At 40.8% G+C, this 17,588-nt stretch overlaps 1 protein-coding gene across 10 annotated transcripts in view; it reads right to left on the bottom strand.

Annotated features, from left to right (window-relative positions):
* The window catches only part of LOC122534996 (homeotic protein antennapedia-like), a 158,691-nt gene that overhangs the window by 22,691 nt on the left and 118,412 nt on the right, over positions 1-17,588 (bottom strand). For 2 of the 10 annotated variants that reach the window (XM_043666131.1, XM_043666130.1), the window contains exon 2: positions 2,620-2,727. The exons of the other annotated variants lie outside the window; for them this stretch is intronic. The gene's annotated coding sequence lies outside the window, so the exon portion shown is untranslated. The remainder of the gene's footprint in view (positions 1-2,619; positions 2,728-17,588) is intronic. 10 annotated transcript variants of the gene reach the window in all.

Raw genomic sequence — 17,588 nt, 5'->3', positions numbered from 1 at the left:
CTGAGGTGTCTAAAGACGTTTCGCGGTGATTATAATTCAATTTTCGTTATTTATGCAAATTCAAACTTTTATCAAAGACAAATATTAAACTATTAAATCAATTTGTCTATTAATCTCCCGGTGAATGTGTGGAATAACAACTGATATGAATATCATGCTCGTGTGTCGCATGGACTCGTGACAGGTGCCTCTAGTACTGGTTCAATACTAGTAAAATATTATATACGAAACATCTTTTTATATACACTCTGCACGCTTTTGCATTTCCAAATTTTCTGTAAATATATACATAAAAAAAAAAACCGCGGTCAATTCACAAGCGTATACATTGCTTCGAATATTTCATTCGTCAAAATGTCAGTTCGTTCAAATGCGCGTTGTAGCCACGAACGATTAAACAAATAGTTCCTAGAAGCAAATTCCATAAACGAGCAAACACCAGCCACTCGCGGAACGAGTACAAATTGTTTGCAGGAGTGATAGAGAAACGAACGGTCGTCGGTGCTGTTAGTAGTAAAAGGAAGAAAAAAAAAAAAAAAAAAAAACAAATGAAAAAATAAAAAAGAGCTGCGATTCCAGACGAGAGAATAGAATGTACGGTGCGATGGCGTTGTGGGCAGCACGGTGGTCGTGTTGGTAATGGTAGAGAGCACTCGGGCGCAGGAGGCGGGGGGCGAATATACAAAGGATCGAACGATGGCAGGGGGGGAGGGTGCAAGGGTAGAGAGGGTGGCAGGTTGAAGGGTGGAGGTGGGGCCCTTGGGAGTTTGCTGTACACGGGAATGGGTCGGACGCGGGACGATCGCGATTAACATTCCGGCCGCTAGCTCGCTGTTCGCGCGGCGCTTTCATTAATTCCAGCGTATTGATTCCCCGGATTGATGAATGGCCGCCGATAGCGATTCCATGCGCTCCGTACTCGGCTAGCCGCGCGCTCCTCGCGTCGCTGCCGGCCTGAATCGCGTATAAATTCTACCTCTCGCAGGATTTTAACTCAATTCCCGCTTCACGGGCTCGCTCTTACGTATTCTTTTCCCCTAGCCGAAAACAACACACGGCTGTCCTTCTGCCGCGTCGGTTATTCCTATCTCTCTTTTCTTTTCCTTTTTTTTTTTCCTTCTTTTTCTTTTTTTTTNTTTTTTTGTTTTTCTGCCTCGTCTTCCTCTTTTCCAGCGATCGGAGGTTTACGGCTCGTTTCCATCGGAACCACGCGACGCGTAACCCTTCGCTTCCGTTCGCTATCCTCCTTTTGTTTCCTTTATATCTTCTCCCCTACTTACTTTTCTCGTCGTTTTTTATTTTTTCTTTTTTTTTTTTATTCCTCTCTTTTGACGCGAATACGTTCAAACGCAGCTTAGCAGAAAGGTTCTCCAAGTACTTTGGCCTCGATTAAATGCCATCGTTGTTACGCCGGCCGTGTAATAAACCATTTGAAATGGAAAACGTCACGCCTGGGTATTATCGGAAAGGTTTGCATTGTCTCTCCGTGAAAAAGACATTTTTTGCTCGTTCTTTTTCCATTGAAGAGCAGGGGTTCAATTACGTAGCGAAAATTCGTACTTAATGGAATACCACTTTCCGGCCAGTGAAAATAATCTGAGGAACTGGCGGAGAAATTCATCCGTGTGCTTCGGTTGGAAATGGACATCGATGGTCCGTTCGTCCGACGTCCCTAAATTTTTCAAGGACGCCGATCGAGGTCATCGGGTTTTATTCGGTGGTGACACCGACCGGAAGGGGCATAAACTAACTAGCCATTTAAAGGTCTAAGAAGGTTCATGTTATTCCCGGTAGATGGCGATGGCGATAGCCAGAAAGAGTGGAAAAAACGGGGTGGAGCGTGTCTGACAGCTGGGTGGGTTCGGGTCCAAGGTGATTGAAAACAGGGTGGAGCGTCACGTGACGCCATAGTTGGATATGGAAGTGACGTCAGGCAGCTATGATGGCCTCTAGTTAACAAAATGGCTCCTGGTTGGGGAATTTCTTTGTCCCTCTGAACGGCTGTTTACTGGCCGCTGTTATCAAGCTGTAAACGAAAGCTCGTCATCCTGCTATCTCGTACAACGATTCCTTCCAAGGCCATCAGCCACATGGTCTCGTTCCACTTTTTTCGAGAAATCAGCGGTTCCTTTTTCTTTCAAATCCTCTTTCTGTATGTACAGTACAAACAATCAATTGTTGTCTTTCACTGGTTGGAAAATAGAAATGATAATATTCCACTATTGATCCGTTCGAATAAAGCAAGCACTTGTCCGTGTCATCGACAATACGTTATAGTCGCAGAACGTTTAAATCTGTCACACCCTCTTTAACTTATTCATCATTTCACGTCGCATAATCTACGTTATAAGTTTTGCACACACTATGTATACATACGTACATCTTCTAATATCGCTATGTATACACTACTAAATCAATAGTGACCTCCTTGCTTAGACTATTTCAGTAGGTTGTACATATTGGAAATGAACATACTGTTGTAAATTAGTATGGTCAATCATTAAGTAGTAGTAGTATAGATTTATGAGATAAGTAAGTAAGTAGTGTAAATAAATAATACCTATAAGGAGGAGTATTAAATTAAGTACGAAATACAAATTCAATAAAAAGTATAAGTACCTAAACTTTTGGTCGGTACTCTCTATAAGCAGACTATATAGATCATGATCTGTATCCTCATCATCCATCCCATTTCTTCTCGTTCATAGTAGCAGGTACAAAATAAAACTGTGAAAAAACAGAGAACAAAAAAAAAAAAAAGAGATGAGAAACTCCACGTGTACGTTTCATCACAAATGAAACGTTCTCGTTCGGGCACGATACGCCGAGCGATAAACTAATGAACCCTAATCGAGCTGCGAATATACGCCAAGTAATTCGAAATTGCCACGACGAACGAATTAAAGTTTTTACGCGCTCGTTTAAACGCGGTGTGTCGTTCGATTAAAGCGGCGCGATATCGCGGTTAGCTGGAAGATCCACCGTGAACGATGGCAGGATTTGACAGTTATGGGAGCCGTAGCTCGTGCCGGTCGTTCGCACGTCGAAACAGCCGTAAACCGAACGAGCTCGTAAAACCGTAAACCTTGAACCGAAGCAGTCACCTCTTAACTCCGCTCTATTCAGGGAGAAAAAAAAAAAAAAAGGAAGGAAGAGAGAGAGCGAACATAAAATTACGACCTTGAGAGCACATTCCTGTTCCGGCCGCGTCGATCGAATCCCTGCGACCACCGTGTTTCCCGTTTTGCCCTCTCGTGCCTGGCTTTTTCTGAACTTCCGCTGCGTTCGATTCCGCTACCGATAAATATTTTGCATGCCAGAAAGGCTGCAAAATTCGCCTCGTTGAGTATATTTATGACAGAATGACCGACGCTCCGAGAAATATTTGATAATTGGAAGATCTAGCGGAGTACTCTTTTTTTTAAATTTGGATAATCTGTCTAGAGAATTTTATTATAGATCTCTAATTTTTTGTGAATTTACTATTACCATTGATTTGTTATTTTTCAACTTTGTTTTATTATTAATTTGACGTACCTTCGTACAAATTCAAGATTGGCTACATTATCTTTCCCCGAACTTATTAATCTTGAATGTTATTCGTTATACGAACAATAGACTTTGTTATTATTGTTTCGTCATATAATGAATCATTAGTAATGACGAATTTTTATTTTTTATCTTATTTGTCTTCTTCGAGAATGAATAGTCAATCGTGGAAAATTCTAACGCTCTCTGAAAAGGAAAACAGAGAAATATTGCGTATTAATTAATTGGTCACTCTACGTTACATAACGTGAGTAATGAAGATCTTTCTTACTTCAGCCACGGATAGTTTCTTCTTTTTCTTTTTTTTTAACAAGAACTATTAAAGAATAAGAAATAACGCAAACGGAATAAACAGTATCAGAGAGTGAAAACGACGAAACGCTGAATATTTATATCGATCGTAAAGTGTAGAAACATCACGCAGATAATTGGCAGTACTAATTGCATGTCCATTAATCTGCGATTTGCGTTACTAATAAGCAAACTACTCGCCGAAGATCGATTACGAAGCTCGCGTGGCGAGAACCAAAGAATTCTTTCATATGTATTTTCGAATTCACGACCCAATTCGTCCCTAACCGTGTATCGAGTGGAATAATTAACCGACTCTTTATTTTCTAATAACCTTTATTACGTAGCACATTAATTGCTATATCCGTTTATCTCTACTTTAAATCTACACCGTTCCCATCTTCTTTATCTTCATTTTAAAAAAATGGGAAAAATTTTTAAATTGCGGCAGATGTGGAGTTTGCTGAAAATTACAGCACGCGTCGAAAGAGAATGATTTTGTTTCTTTCTCTTTCGAAGCTAATCGAAAATGTGAATAATATTTATGTAAATGCAACAGAAAAGCAATATTTTGTAAATAATAAAGTATGGAATGAAATCAAATACCTAAAAATCAGTTTACGAATCATTTCCATTTTACAGTTGGATCCCTTTGTCGTTCCAAGAATGAATAATTGTAGAATTGTAGAAAGACAAATGAAGGAGACGTCGAAGAGACAATTGAAGTACAGTTCATTCTGAACGTCTGGAGGCAGGCAGAACAGTAGACGTCGTCAAACACTCAGATTAGATGGAACGAGATAGCTTTGACTTGCTGGTGTCCTAATAGTTATATCCCTTGATTCTCGCGATTCAGCCCATAAATCACCGGAACCACGATGCACGCGAAACGTAAATAGAATGGAATGCAGCGGGATGATATTATCGGTATAAACGTTTCGCGCATCGTAAACACATCAACCGAATCTTTTCGGGGATTGTGATCTTGAACCGGACCAACGCCGATCTTTGGCGATCAAGTTTGATATATCTCATAACTGACAATAATTTACAAATAATTACAAATGTAAAGACAGTACACATATTTGTTTCACTTTGGATATTTCACATATTTTACATCATTTTACATATTTTATGCATGCATCAGGTCTCTCATAAATGCATAAATACTTATTACTTCATTAAAAATCTAATGAAGTTATATATATAAGTGTACCTACTAATTGTCACAAAATTGATATTTGTCAAAATCAAAAAACCAGTACATCTGTTAAAAAACTGTAAAATACTGAATTGCTTTACTACTCAATGGTTTCGAAATAATTCAATACTTTGTAAAGTCTTTTCTGAGCTGAAAGACAAATAATAAAGTCTATTTATCTCTATGAAATGCTCTATCATCCGCTCGAAAACGCGCTGAAACGAAAATTCTGTAAATTTTTCGGGCAAGAGTATATACAGTTTTAATACCAGCTTCATAAAATTCTCTCAAAACTCGGAGAAAAATAATGGAGCTAATTTGTATAGAATGTTCCATCATTTCCCTGGAAAAATCGTTACGACGAGAAATCTAGCACCAATAATAGAGCTCATCTGTATGAAATGTCCCATCATTCCCCTGGAAAAATCTAACACCAATAATAGAGCTCATCTGTATGAAACGTTCCATCATAACCGTGGAAAAATCGTCACGAGGAGAAATTTAGCATTAATAATAGTTCGTCTATCTTCCCCTAAAGGAGCAAAAACTTGACACTAACAACAGAATTCGTCTATATGGAATGTTCCATCGTTACCCTGGAAAAATCGTCACAATGAGAAATCTAGTACCGCGGAGTGCAACGGGCGGCGTTAGAGATGGAGCCGAGGGAAATCAACGAGGAATACCGTTACGCACGGTGGAGGAAGGTGTCCAGCTGGCGGAAGGTCGAGCCGGCATTAAAGGGTGGCCGCGATCAAGGTTTCTCGAGCGCACCGCTGCTCCGTCGAAAAGGATCGCGACCTCCGCTCGTGTGTGAGAAGATGGCGTACACACGCACACACACGCACATATACACACGAGCAATGCCGGTTGCCGGACCGGTGAACGGAGAACCGACACGCCAGCGGATCAGCCAAATGCTAACATGCATATGCGATTAGCATAATCGAGTCGGCCTGCAGGAAACCAGTTTGCAAGGCCGCTCAAAAGCCGGCCGCCCAATAGCTTATCCCGCTCTCCACGCACGCCGCATCCGTAATTCCATTTCCCCTACTGCGAGGACCGCGTCGTCGTCTCGACTCGCGTCAGCTGACCGCGAGAAACCAACCTGACCGCCGCCGTTCCTATCCTGCCGCTACCACCGATTGCGAAATCCATCCTGACGAGAATGCCTCGCCAGGAATTCGATAACACTCGCGGGATTCCAAGCGGTACGACGGAGGAGATCGCTACGACGCACGCTTTCAAGCGGCTCCGGCTACTTGAAGCTTTTATCGTAGATTCTGGATAGTGGAAATTGAGCGTACCGTGTGTAGAATATTGAACGAGATCAATCAGTATTCCAACCGAAGAGATTTTATGATTTTTCCAACGAACAGAAGTTTTTTTTTTAGTTTACGTGGTTCGTCGGTCGAATGCGTTATTCTAGACACACTCTAACGTGTCATCAAGTGGATGGCCCATCGTTATTTATTTGAAATATATTCATGTGGACTTGGTTTATTTGAAGATTGAATCCGTTTATTCAGAATGCTTCTGTCGTTTAAATCATTGGAGCAAATTGTATTGTACAAAGCTTAGTTATACGAATCACGTCAATCATCTTAACCAGGTACGCATGAAAAGACTATAATCTCTTCATTTGAATTTGTACTTCGGAGAAAAAATAGTAATAATAATAATAATAATAATAACAATGGTTTCTTTATTTAAATAAATTATTGATCTTATTATTTTTATACAGAAAAAAAAAATGAAACGTTGACTGCGACAATGATTACTAGTACTAGTACCTAATTGACAATGGAATTATTACTATGAAGCAATGTTGAAGTTAAAGCATTCAAATTGAATAAACAGTCGTATAATAAATATATACAGTATAAAATGCTATAAATACAATATAAAAATTTTTATTTTTTAATAAAATATAAATTGAATACCAACCGTGCGTCGGAATAATATATAATAAAAATTTATAAAAGACGCGTTTAAACTGGGGGGATCAATGCATTTATCAGAAAAAAACCGAAAATCGCAGCTCCGTGTGCACCGAAATGGCGATATATTTAATAAAGGAGATACAGAGGCGTATATAAACTTCCGGCAAGCGTTTCTGGCTAAAGGGCTGTGCCAAGAGGAAGAAGAGGGTCGAAACAGTCGGCCATGAACGTCGCAGATAAATTTCACCGGTGTTTTGCTAGCCGACGATATGTATTACAGCCTCGCGCGCACGTTTTTACCCCTCTTTGCACTTTTTCCTTTTTTTTCTCTCCTCTTTCTTTCTTTTTTTTTTTTTCCTGTTCGTTTACAACTTACTTGGGTCGCGTCGTGTCAGTTAGCACTACTATCTTTCTCTCTCTTTCTCTCTCCATTTTTCCCTCGGTCGCCTCTCAATTCTGCATTCGAGATTATCAACGCTCGTATTTTTCAACGAGCTGTCCCGGCCAAAGTTGTTTTTGTTTTCTGGTCGCGTAGATCGAAGGTAGCCACGTGCCCGATAACGCTTTTTGTCCTCGCAGATATACTCGTTTCAATGAAACCTTTATCGGCTACCGACGTGTTTGACTTCCTTCTTTTCTCTCGTTTCACCCGCACGTTTACGAATCCCCTTCATTAACGCATATTTCGGATATTTTTGCAATTATCTAGATCGCTTCACATTAAATCTCGAGTTTAATATTCTCGTTTATCGTACATTATATTAATTTTATCGATGAATTAAATATCATTGAGTTGTAAATGATTATAGCAATACTTCGTGTTACGAATCAATAACAAAATTCAGTTAGATTAAAAATTTCTCCTTAAATTGCTCTTGTCTGATGATTTGATTAAAAGAATACAAATACACCAATCAACCACGAATGAAGCATAAGAAGTATGACAAATGCATAAGGAAATTTTTACATAACATGTAACTTTCTGTAAAAATATACATGTATTAACCGCGAATGTTTTTACATTTATGGAAAATTCCAAAACATAAAAATACAAAATTGCACGTTGATTGAAAAAATATCAACAGCAATTCATACGCTGGATGAAATAAATTTCTATTTAGATTTCACTTTTTCAATTATTATTTTACTAAAAGTGTAATTTTGCATAAACATCAGTCTTTTTCTATATAATATATATATATATATATATATATATATATACATATTGCACGTTGAACATATATTTTTATACGAGCGACCAATCAAAGGTAAAGCCAAAACGAAAGTCTCGTCGCATGAAACGTGTTAAGAGATCTTTCCTCCCGTCGGAACCATTGCGTTTCCATTTTCAACAATCGAATATCAAACGTCATGCTCGCGAACGCGATGACAATTGACAGCCGGATTTCACGCGAATATAATAAAGGAGCAGGAGGAATGTCTGTGCTTCGTTGTTGACACGTAACGTATGACGTGTATCTCGTAAGCAGATGTGACTCGACGAAATCTTTCGGAGCATATATCAGCCGGTGAAACGTGTCGAAATTATCACTATCATGGACACGTTCCCCGTGGAAACTCCGATACGATGAATTATGCGTCTCCTACGAGCAGCCGGTTTAATTTATTCGACGCGTAGAACGACGGGGAGAAGAGCTACGGAAAGTATCGAGCGATAAATAGACCGGATTTTCGGGCATAATTTAGTGAAATCTCGATTCAGTCGACAACTTTGTAGAAACGATGATGGACGATCCTTCTCGCAGTCGTCATGACATTTTTCGAGCGTTTAGTCGTCGGAGGTCATCCTTGAATTAAATGAGAACACGAAAAAGGTAGCTAAACGACAGGCCGAAACGAGATAACGTGGTTGATAATCGATTCAATGTGGTGTCTGAATTTCATTTGCATAAGCAAATTCCACTATCTGCGAAATTAGTTTGCTTCGATATACATATATTGATAGCTTCGCATGACCATTATTTCTTTTTTCTTTTTTCTTTTCATTTGTAACGACCCGGAAACGTTAAGTAGATATCTTTACATTGAAAAGCTTTCTTCTACTGAAAAAAAAAGTGAACTTGAAGAATATCAAAATACGTACGATATGAAAATTAGGAAGGATGAGAATTCAAATGATACGAAAATTAAAATTGAAACTTTACGAGAAGAATTGTCTTAATTTTTAATTCACTCTCCATGGACAATCTAAAATTTTAAAAAACCAATTGTGCGATATAGTAAAGATTTCATTAAATAATTCGAAAATTGGAACAATAAAACAATTGAAAATGAAGTTTTTTTTTTTAGAAATACACCACTTGTCCATGAAGGGATAATCCTTCCCTTAATTTTCTTATTGATCTGAATGATTGAATTTCTTTATTAATTCAAATAAAAATTCCGCTAAATTTACACCGCTTTTTGCTCTGAACGACCAATTTACAAAATCGCAGACGTGTCGAACTCACCCCTAACTGTAGAAACACCGCAATGTACGTGTTGTATCGATTTCAATGGCCACAGGTCGCCGATTCGCAGCGTGGAAACGGTAAACAGAGGGAAGAGAAATCGAGCAAAGAGAAAAGCAGAAGGTTCCTCGAGCTAGATAGTTGGAAATTTTGCGCGTTGTCCACACCGCGGGGTGTCTAACACCTAAAACTCGGCTCGTTCACTTCCTGTTACCTAATAGCAACGGGCGTCGAATATTCTGCCTGGCAGAATCGCAACTGAGCCCACGACTTTCACATTTTTTCGTGAAAACTTTTTTCTCTAGGACCCATGAAATTCAGAGCAGCCAGGCTTTCTCTTTTAAACCCTGGCTCTTTTCGTTTCAGGCTCGAAGGTCAACGGTTCCTTGGAAAGCCAGGAGAGAAATTAGAGCTGCTTCGTTAAACTGTTTCACGTGAATCTAGTCTTTTACGTCCGTCGATTCTATCTCGTCACGAGATAACGAACAAAGTTTCTACGACTTTATTACCGTCGAAGGAAACGAGATCGGTTGGGATAACAGTGAATTTTGAACGTTTAAATTAGCATAGTTTCTACGTGACGTTTAACGAGTTGGTCCTTTCTTTAATTTTGAACTTCATTCCGTTGAAAAATATGCTTGTTGATGTGTAATCTCTTCCTTTTTTTTTTTTTTTTTTAGAAGTTAACTTTCTATGTGTACGGAATATCATACTTTAGCAAGTTATTAAATAACTCAAGGATTATTCACATCGAGATAATTTCACTAACTTTTGCGCGTGCTTCGTGCTTTTTATGCATAAAATAGTCTCAAAAGTTTTTGATCTTATCGCGCGAGAGATCTTTGACAGAAGAAAAAATATCAAACGAAACGCGTAAATTCCGTGACGCGAGAAAGTAGCGAGCGATAGGATCTCGAGCGTTGACATTACGTATGTACACGCGTGAAACGCATCCTGAGTCGTTCCCTGAGAACGACGACGAGTTTCACCGGGCCAAAGAGGTTAAAAGTCGTCGGCATCGTTCCACGCTAGATCTAGATTCCACTTTGTTAATAACCGTGTCCAAGGAGGACACCGCGCCACTATCTCACAGCCCATCGAGAAGCAATGAAACTTTCCAGGAGGAACTTTGAAAAACTCGCGCGAAAGATAGCCGAGAAATTAAAGGGAATCTCTGGCGGCACAAAGTCACGAGAGTAAGCGCAACAACGAGCGAGACGACCTTTTTAAGCAGTGGAATTCCTGCAATAAACGGGGAATTAAAAGCGCGATAGGGAATCGTGATTTTTAAGTAGAAAGAAAGAGAGAGAGAGAGAGAGAGAAAAAAAAGAAGAAGAAGAAAAAGTATAATTGTTTCGGAGTGGACGTAACGGTATCTCGTAGTGGTTCCCTGGCAATTTAAAACTGTTAATCAAAATTCATGGCGCAAGGTAGCTGCTTTCCGCAGGGACAAGTCGAAAAGGGTAAGGGTGGCACGATAATTCATAATTTATGGACGCGTGGTTGACCGACGGGCCCTGTACAAAAGGTTTCCAAAACACTATACACCTTTCGTTTATGCGTAACCTTAACGTTTATTCACACTAACTGCCGACACTCGAACCCTTCATTAGAAAGACACCTTCCTCCAAAAGAGTAATTATTGAGAAGAGCCCAACATCTGGAACTGGCGCTGGCCTGTCAGATTTCACTGCCTCGAAAGACTCTTTACGAACGCTTGAAACCGCAAATAGCACGCTGTAATATCGGGAGAGAAGCGTTTGTATCATCCTAAATTATTATCAATGAGAACGTAAATTAATTTATCTTGTTTACTTAAAAGTACGTCGCTTGATCTTCTTGAGAAGAATTTCGAAACGCACATCCTAAAACAATATCAATCGTACAAAGTCATCGCGTAATATTTCTCTGGCTCGTTTAATGAAACATAATTTTTTTACTTTTACGATGTGAGATCAGTTACAAAACAAAATTATAAAAAACATCGGAGAGAGCAATTCATTCAGACAAGAATAACTAATAATAACTAAATAACAAGGAACCTTAAAGATTCTAACAAAACAAATGCTTTGCGGTTACGTATGAACATTGAAACTACGGATACGATAATTTCACTGTTCGTCTCATCTGACTAAACGATTGCTCGTTGTTGATCATGTTGCGATCAGTCCAGCAACAATGAGAGATCAAACGACAGAGGATGGCAAAGGGTACGAGACGCGTGCTTTCGCGCGCAACGTGGACACAGGGAAGGAGGGGGGGCCGAAATTACGAAGGTGAGCCTTTATTTTGTCGCGGACGCGCGAGAGGGTGCCTATAAGAGCGGCTAGACACGACGGAGAGTGGAAAGTTTTGACGCCACCCTATAAATCAAGCCGCGGACTCGCTCGGCCGGAACGTTGCACGCTCTCACCCCTGGCTCTCTCTCCAGAGTTTCGCTCACCGTATGTCTCCTTCGCCTCTCGGGCACAGACAGCTTGTACAAGGTGAGTCAAAAATTCCAACAGTTCCACCCCGCCTCCTCCATCTCCTTTTCATGCCGCAGCTTCACCCCATCCCTATATCCCCCGTTCTCCCATATAACCCCCCCCCCCGCCAGCCATCCAGCTGCCTTGACTTTGAAATAATTACCTCCGAGTTAATTTATGTCGCGACCGTTCCGCGTTTCACCGAACGACCACGCGAATTTTTTTTCGAATTAGCGCGCCATTATGCTCCGGAGAAGTTGCACGATCCATCCTTGCAGAAAGAAAGGGTAAAAAAAGATTCGTGTAAGATTGAAAGCGATTACGATCTATGATTGCGTTGGTGAGTTTGCTTGGAGATGAACGTTCGTTTTGTTATAAAGTGAGTACAGTTACGTACAGTTTAGATACAAAGAGTTGAATTTTAACATATTGTCATGTTACAAATTAAATAGTTTCAATAGGTGAGATTTATATTTTTGTTGAGTGTACAGAATACATGAAACAGGGAATATCTTAGTTTAATTGTTATCAAATATACAGAACACTAATTGATACTGTAGTAAAAAAAACTCGTTCGTTGTTTCAAGAAATTTAAATTGAAAATAACGACTGAATATTAAGTAATCTCTGTGCAAATATTTTAGCAATCTTATTATTTTCTAGTAGAAATGTTGCAAAACTATCTTGGATTCATGTTTCCTGCATTTCAGAATTCAACTTTTAAACTTGCTTGTGCATTTGTTGTACAACAGCGACATTTTCGTTGCCCAGAACGTCAACGACGTTCCGCCTTATCTGATAGTTGTATCCTCCTCCATTTTGTCGTTCTACATTAACTTAAGAGATATCGAGCGTTTTACATTTAATTGTCGTCCATTAACGCCACTTAAACCGATAAAGCTGTCGTACAGTTCGTATCAAAGACACATCGACGTTTCTTCTACTTCGCCACAACGGCGAGGAATTATTCACAACAACAAGAGTCAGTAAATTCTCATAATCCCTTTATTTCTCACACATCGAGTTTCTAATATTTCTAAAGCCTTCGAACCAGCGTATGAATTAGTTAGCTAGTATTAATTGAAAGAGATCACGCGTGATATTACTGTAGTTGTTTTGTAAAAAAAAGTAGGCAATTCATTCATGATGTCCGAGTTTTCCAAAATAATATTTGCGTTGATTCCATTTACTTACATTTTTATAAACAAACGTCTTCTGATTTCACAACGAAATTACAATTTTATTTTGCTCTGAAAATTGATATAGTTACGAATGTAGAGATGACAAATAAATTACTGAAGCGACATACCTATTCTTATACGAAGAAGTAAAATTGAATTTTGTCATAGATCACCCAAGTGATTTCAATAAAAAACCAAACGACGTACGTTATTTACGATGTCACAAATATTTTAGTCTATTAAATTTACAATTATCATTAAAACGAATAAAAGAAAAATTGAACTTTAACATCCTAGAGATCGCAAGATTAGGTTAGAATCGCATCCAATAACAACTCTCTGTTATTCACGATAAAACGAGGGAAAAAAATGGAGGGGGTTTTTGCAAAATAGACACATGCAAATTTGAGGCAAGCACTTACAACGAGGCGAAAACAGTGGTTGGCTGGAGGGCGAGCCATAGATATCGCGGCGCGATAATCGCGAAAATGTCCGGTGCGAAGGGAACGTATAATTCTTACATATGTTGCGTTCGCGCGTACGATGCGCGTGTATCGGTATGCGTACGATACCCGCGGACACGCATAACGGCAATGCAACTACAGATATTATACAATTAGCAGATATAATTAGCAAATGGTGAACCAGCTATCTTGGATCGTGCTGGAGCGCGCGTTTTAATACTGAGATCGAGTTTATCGATGGGAAGGAAACATCGTAAACTCGCGGAATATTTCATGGTTCTCCGTGAAACGTATAACGTATAACCAACGTTGTTGAGGATATTTGCCTCGCGTCGACGAAATAATGAAGTTTAATAATCGCTCTTGACTCGTCAAGGATAATATTCTTGCCGTTTGAGATATTATTCTAGTCAATTGACAAATAATTTCTTGGGAAGATTTAGTAACGTCAAGCAAGTTAATATTTTTAACAACCGCAAATTCATCTTTGCCACAAATATTTCGACATAGAACTTGTACATTATTTGTGCGATGTATGATACAGTGGCTAGATCCGTCTACACCAACTATACTTCAACACAAACTAAACTCGATAACCTCATTCTCCAAAAATATCTCGTCGGACGGCCGAACCACTCAACGATATCCGTCACGTTAACTACGAACGAAGTGGTCCATCCCAAAGGAGCCGGCGATAATCGAAAGAAAACTGAACTATCGTCTACCCAGCTCCACTCTTCTCCGTCCATGTCTCTCCCGTAGGAAATACGTTTCCGGTAGCCTGTCCGGCTGTCCGTAAGAGTCGCATGACAGATAGAAAGGAGCAAGGCGAAGCGAACGAGAGAAAGACGGAGACGGAGAGGAAGAGAGGAAGAGAGGAAGAGAGGAAGAGAGGAAAGGAGGGAGAAAGACAGGCAGGCAAGGGGAGAAAAGGAAGATATTGGGGTGGAATAGCAGAGCGAGTAGCAGGGCGAGGCAGGGTGAGAAGCGAGGTTTCGGCGGAGCGGTTGGTTCAGGGTTGGTATTGGATGCTGCCTCGGCGAAACTTACGGTAGGGGTAGTTTGACAAGTTGACAAGAGCACAAAGGCCGTGGCGGAGCCGCAAGAGACGTGGAAGGGGCGGAAGGGTGAGGGATCCCTTCCTACGTAGCGTAGGAACGAGACGAGGAGCGTGGGGTGAAGAGGAAGCGTCGCGATGCTCAGCGTCCGACGGAGGGTTACCGGATAGGGTAGTAGGGGGGTTGAAAGCCCGGCAGATCCAACGCCGTGAACAAAGGCCGGCTGGCTTCGCCCCGTTGCCTCCTCTCGGACTTTGGAAACGAGATCACCCATACACGTTCACCAAGGGTATCGCGAAAGCGTTTCTCTCCGCTCTGCGTGTTTGCGTGTGCTCGTTCGTGCGCCTACGTGCGAGTGTGTGCGAGAGCGCTATGAACTGGGTGCGCACCACCCAGGAAGGGGAGTGTTGGAGTTTGCTCGCTCGACCCGATAGATACCGAGAACCGGGCCTAATATCGAAAGTTCCTGGCTCGGGCAGAAACCGTGCTTAATTAAATCGGAAGGCCGTGAGAGATAACCGGGCGGGCGGGCAGGCGCACGTCGTCCCTCCTACGATGCTCGACGAGCGTCTGGAAAACAGCCGCGTACCATGGACGGGGTTCATGACGTGGCAAGAATGCTGGCGGGGATGGAAATTTGTCGGAGCGAGGAAGCGATAAACAGTCGAGTATCGGCATACATTAGAGCCGAGGCGTCTATTGCGTTTGAAAAATTTCCGAATAATCACGTTAGAATGTTACTTAACGTGAAATTAACTATGAAGTTTGAAATTGGCAGGCTAAGAAAGTTTATGGAAAAATCTCTGAAGTATTTTGACGATATAATCCTGTTTCTCTTTTTCTTTTTATTTACACAAAAATCCGTAGTCTAGGAATTAGTATTACGCGACAAATCGTCGTAATCGATCCTGTTTGTGGATCATTCGCAGGCTAACTCGATCCTGCCAACACTAAAACAGTGTTTCTTCGATATCCTCTCCCTCTTCTCAGTGTCCCCGAAATTTCTTCTGAAATTTGTTCATCGACAGATACAGTCGGTCCTCGAACAGAACGCGTTATTACCAGCAGGATCGTATTTTAATGGCATGTAATTTCGTGGCGATGCCTCTAGAAACTGTTGAGACCGAGAGGTTTGATTTAATTCCGAGTCTCAGCTGCCGCTTATTTCGCCGATCCTCGTTAATTTGGGGTTTTTCTCCTTGAAGCTCACAATTTACCCCCATCAAAGCACGTTCTCTCGACACAAATCAAAGAGTAATAGACCCTCATAGTACCCGATCTCTGTTACGTTCTCGAAAATATTACAACGATTCAAACCCTCTAGATAGAACACACCACCGTGTCGGCCGAGTAAAATGAAAAAGGGAAACGAAAAAAAGAGAAAAGAAAAGAGGGAGAGAGAGAAATAATAGAAACGGTAGCCGTGAACAAGTTATACGATTTTCCACAATGGCACCGCACGGACCACCGATACTCCGTTCGAAAGGCAATAAATATTTCAGTTAACCAGCGTGTACATAAGGCGTGCTCGGCAAAAGCGTTCCATTCATACCGCGGCGGAACTTTAGCACGATGTAGTCGACTCTTTCCGCCTCCCTTTCCCGTTAGCCCGTTCGCGTGTGTACGCATTGATACATGCAACGGGGGCTCCTTACGGTTTTACGAGCTGCTACCATGATTTATCGCGATCGGCGAGCGCCCCGAGGATCATTAGAAACGTCGCTTAAGACCGCGGATCGTCGATCGGATCGGTGATCGTGCACGCTACCCATTGATTCATCTCGCTTTTACACCGGCCCAGACTCATTCATCGGTCCGCGGGGTGGTCTTTTAACGAACTGTGAATTGAAAGTCGAACGTACATCGAAGTATATATATATATATATGTTACAGAAATGTCACACGGAAGAAGAAAGACTCTTTTGTATAAAACGGGAACACCATTTTGGGAAACGGGGAATTCTTTATTTATAGGTGAGTCAATCGTGAACGTGTTTAACCTCTTGCCACGCACGTCGAGAATTTCTTCTCCTAAAATTGTAATATTTTCTCAATTTTAAGTATATTTAGGCAAAACGAATAATAAGTTTATTACTTCTCAATCATTTTTATCCGGTGATATCATACCGACGAGTCCAAAAAGAAAGCCGACGAATTATTGTACACGGTCGTTATGGTCCGCAATCAGTTGCCAGCGCAAGTGTTTAAGGACATGTTAAGTAAATCGTGCTAGGTCTGTTTTTGTTCAGTTTTTGTTTAGCTGTATCTCTCTAACTTTAATGTATTTCATTTTTTATTTGATTGATTGATTTCATTTAATCTATTTTACAAACTTATTTCGTTCTATCTATTTGCAGAATTGATCGTATTGAGATTAAGTTCTAACTAAAAATAGGAAGTTAAATGGAAGTTCTCCGAGTACGTAAGTGTATTCCTAAAGTGGACGGGATGAATGTCTCGTCAACGGGGACGATCGTTATTCACGAAGTAACGAGGACGGCGCGGTTTCGTAGAATCCCAACAAAAATTTCAACACTCTGGTTGCCTCTAGAATTTCCTCGAAAACTGACACCTAATTATCCTAATTGCACGGCGATAGTGGCGGGAAGCGCGGATTTGCGGTGCTCTGCCCGTGGAAATCGACGCGAGAACAGGTGCGCGCGACGTTTTTCGCGGAACGTTTTCCAAGAAACTCTCGCCTCATGGCGTAGTTTCCTTTCATAGACTATTTCCACCGCGGTGGCCGTGTCTTTGTGTCATTTCTTTGGAACATTTCGTCCCACCGTGGCTGGAACAACTTTTTCCAAGAGTCGTCATATTGCGCGACAACGATTCCATCGGGGGGAGGAATTGAAAAATTGCTGGTTACAGAGATGTGTAATGTGTTTTTCGTAGATACGGTGTAAAGTCGAGTGTGGATACTTGAATTTGTTAAGTAGACAAATAAGATACCACATCCCCT

Source organism: Frieseomelitta varia, unplaced genomic scaffold (assembly GCF_011392965.1).
Source record: "Frieseomelitta varia isolate USP_RPSP 00005682 unplaced genomic scaffold, Fvar_1.2 scaffold_659, whole genome shotgun sequence".
Classification (NCBI taxonomy): domain Eukaryota; kingdom Metazoa; phylum Arthropoda; class Insecta; order Hymenoptera; family Apidae; genus Frieseomelitta; species Frieseomelitta varia.
The sequence above is the reverse complement of the archived record's forward strand: the minus strand, read 5'-3'. Positions and strand labels throughout refer to the sequence as shown.